The sequence below is a fragment of the Amborella trichopoda genome, chromosome 10 (assembly GCF_054954075.1).
Source record: "Amborella trichopoda isolate Santa Cruz 75 chromosome 10, AtrichopodaSantaCruz75HAP2 v2.0, whole genome shotgun sequence".
In the NCBI taxonomy this organism is placed as follows: Eukaryota; Viridiplantae; Streptophyta; class Magnoliopsida; order Amborellales; family Amborellaceae; genus Amborella; species Amborella trichopoda.
In genome coordinates, this window is record NC_142345.1 from 7511574 (window position 1) to 7515445 (window position 3872).

The 3872-nt window shown below is 43.1% G+C and overlaps 1 pseudogene; it reads left to right on the forward strand.

The window, feature by feature from the left end:
* The first annotated feature begins 1800 nt into the window (after positions 1-1800).
* On the forward strand, positions 1801-3249 carry LOC148780035 (crocetin glucosyltransferase, chloroplastic-like; annotated as a pseudogene).
* Positions 3250-3872: the final 623 nt, after the last annotated feature.

Sequence of the window (3872 nt, forward strand, 5' to 3'; positions counted from 1 at the left end):
CAGTGGTAATTCGAGCGATCAAAAGTTGTAGAATCAAAGCTTGGATTGTTACGCACGTTTTGATACCCATTGATCGTCTTGAAACCGAATTCGACCAAGTCCATAAACTTGTCATTCTTCGACCACCAATTCGGCACTATTCATGTTGTTCCGAGACTTCAATTTTTATCACAAATCGAAGAGCATATTATCACGATCATTTTTTGATAAATATCATCCATTTTAGTCTCTGTTGGAGCACGTTCCAAATTTAGGAGGTCACCGAAAAATGAGATTCCAGTGACTGAAAAAGTGTGCCTTCGTCAACCTCAAAATTCGATGCCATCCGACCTCTGATCATACTAAAAAATTAAATCAAACTGAAGCTCTTCGAAGCACGGTCGCAGCGGACCCATATTGATGACGTTTTAACATCGAGAATTTGAGCTATAGCCTCTAAAAGAAAGATATATTCTTCTTTTTAAAATTTCGATTTTCATGTTTTGAGCTCATCTTCTCTCTAACAATTCTCTCGTTTCAGGCCACGCGATGATGCATGCCACGTATCAAAACAAACGTATCGTCAAGATCTATCTCGTGTCTGAGTTTGAGTTTAATTTGACGCAAAAGGAGCAAGTTATGAACATTTAAAATTCATCATGAACTGATAAAACCTAGTTTCTATAAATGGAAACTAGTTCACCGAGGCTGCACTGCAGTAGTGTAAAACCCATCCTTTTTTGGTAAGTAAGGCCCATAATGGTCCTAGAGGGTCCGATTAAGCAAAAATTTGGTACTTAGGTGTTTTTCGACATTCTGAATCCAATAGCAGTGGTCTGATAATATTTTGAGACCCAAAAAATAGGGCTGTAATTGTAGGGTCTATTTTCAACATGAAAGGACCTATATTTGAAAAACAAGTTTGGTCCTGATTGGCTTAAAAATTGTCAGAACGGACGAAAATTTATAGGTGTCCTTAGGGCATCCAAAATTACCTTCTCATGTAATTTGAGGCCATTCTGACTCTTCTTCAGAGGGTGCCCAATATCAGGCTTATTGCTACAGTGTTCTCATGGTCTAGCGGTGTCTTGGACACCGGAGGGACAAGGTTACTACCGGCACTCTCCTTATGCGTCCCAGGGATAACAGTACGTCAACAATAAAGTATAACAGTACCTTTGGTTTTTCAACTCGACTGGCCTAACACGTCGATCCAAGTTCAAGTATCAGCAAATAGCATTTGCTTAATATGGTCCACAAGAGGACCACACTCCTAGTAAGTTTATATTTAAATATTTTATATAACCTCTCATTAGGCCTTTAATGGCCATATAAACCAAACAAAAGGATGCTTTTCCAGGGCATGGGCACCCGCCCATTGCCACCCAACATATGTGCTGACATTATTCAAAAAAAGAAAAAAGAACACTTTCATCTTGTGGATATGAAATATGGTGTGTCTACCATTAGTCTTAAAACCTTACATTTTCTGGATTCTTTAACAATTTAGTGACCCATGCAAGCATGCAAGTATACTGCACCACAGAAATTGTCGATGGTACGTTCATCTTTCCTTTGCAATTCGATGTTTCTTTTTCTTATGCCATTCCTAAAATGGATTGTACTTAATGTCCACCATAAATGTGTGTTGACAGTTTTCCATTATTTTATTTCATTTCTCCTAAATTAGGGAGTTACTTCTGAGCTTGAACGTAAAGCTCTGGAGCTCACATTTAGCAACCACATTGCATATGGGCTAGCGATTATTTGAACATGATAGAACACTAGATATACAACTCCCAGGAATTTTTTGCTTTTCAAAGTTGTGAGGGAAATAGGTAGTGAAACTAAGCATGTGATGCTAGTTTGCTATGCAGCACAAGGCCACATAAACCCTGTGCTCCAATTTGCAGGACGTCTAGCCTCTAGGGGCATAAGCATGACCCTCCCCACCGCAGCCCTCGGGCGTCAGCACATTCTCAAGGACTGCGACAAAGCTGCCGCTGCCGAGGCAGATGGAAACATCAAGTTCAAGTTCTTCTCAGATGGTTCGGATCCACTGATGCCCATCATGGGCATAGATAACTGCATTGGTAGGCTTGAGAGAGAGGAGCAGGAGAGCCTTGCCAGCTTTGTTGAGGACCTATGAGTACAGGGCCGTAGGGTCACCTACATGGTCACGACCCCCTTCACACCATGGGTCATTGACTTGGCAAAAGGGCTTGGAATCCCATGTTCATTATTGTGGATCCAATTTTGTGCGATCTATGGCTATTATTATCATGATCTTGGTTGGAACAGAGCAGAAATGGAGGTTCCAGTGAAGTTTCCCAGACTGCCACACCTGAAGCCTGAGGATTTTCCGACCTTGGCTTTGCCATCGAGCAATTACAGCAAAATCCCATTGCTCTTGACTCAGCTCTACGCGAAGCTCAGGGACATGAGAATGGTGTTGGGCAACTCATTTGACCAGCTTGAGCCTGAGGAGATCTGGTTTGTAGAGGGCCTACACCTGATGAGGCATGTCGGCCCACTCATGCCACATGCGCTACTCGGATGCCCGACTGTCCCGCACCTTCGGAGGGACATGTGGGAAGCCCCTTCCAACTTCTTGGCTTGGCTGGACTCCAAGCCAGAGGGTTCAGTTGTGCACGTGTCTCTCGGGAGCGTTTCAGTGCTCCCTCCGAAGCATATGGATGAGATGACCTAGGCGCTTAAGACAAGCAGACGAGCATTGATTTGGGTAGTAAAGCCATCGAAAAATTCATCTGAAACAGGTTTATCAAAGGGATTCTTGGAATGGGTCGAGGGGCAGGGGATAGTGGTGCCATGGTGCCCTCAGGTGGAAGTGCTCAGCCATCCTTCACTGTCATGTTTCTTTACTCACTGTGGGTGGAACTCGACATTGGAGACAGTTACTGCCAGAGTGCCAGTGATCGCGTTCCCCAATGGATGGACCAACCCACTAATGCCATGTTCCTGGTGGACGTGCTCGGGGTCGGTGTTTGGCTCAAGGCGGACGCTTTCACTAGAGATGAAGTAGCAAGGTGCATAGCAGAGGTGACGGACGGCGAGAAGGCAACAGAAATGAAGAAGGCAGTAGCAAGATGCAAGGAAATGGCAAGGGCATCGGTGCGAAGTATGGCTCATCTGAGCGGAATATACAGGCATTTAGGGACGATATCATGGAGAATGGACCCATCCATGAACCCAAACCAGACAATGGGGACTTATGCTAGGCCTATTCAAGGGTTTCTATTTTATATATAACAGTAACATGCAGTGGTTATTTGGCAATAAATATCTAAGAAAAACTATAGAGAATAAATAAACATGAACATGCCTCCTTTTTCTTTCTTTTTTTTTATGATTACAGTGCAAGGGAAGAGTATGTGGGATATAGTTACATTTTATCTCTATTTGTGTCTCTTTGAAGTTTAAACATGGTGTATAGCAAACTTCATATGATCATGGGATGGATAGAATGAGAGAAAAGCACATCAGGAATAACATGATACATTTACATATGGGGTTTGGGGTTGGGCATGAGAGAGATGGATGCGCAATGGAGAAAAATGGTTGTAGATTATGTTGTTGATGCTGGTTCTAGTGGTTTTTTGGTGGATGGGGTATGGGGTTGGGCATGAGAGAGATGGATGTGCTTTGGAGAAAGATGGCTGTGGATTCTGTTGTTGATGCAGGTTCTGGTGGTTTTGCATTTCCTTCTATGTGTATTGAGATGTTGGAATGGGTGAAGCTAGATATCAGGTTGGAGTTCTTTGTGATTGGATCTTTTCACCCCCCATTTCTAGCTTTTTTGGTTTGTCTGATTCGGCTAAGAGAGGCGGGAACCTTTCATATTCCCTTGATGTTAAGGTCATTGGGTTCAACAA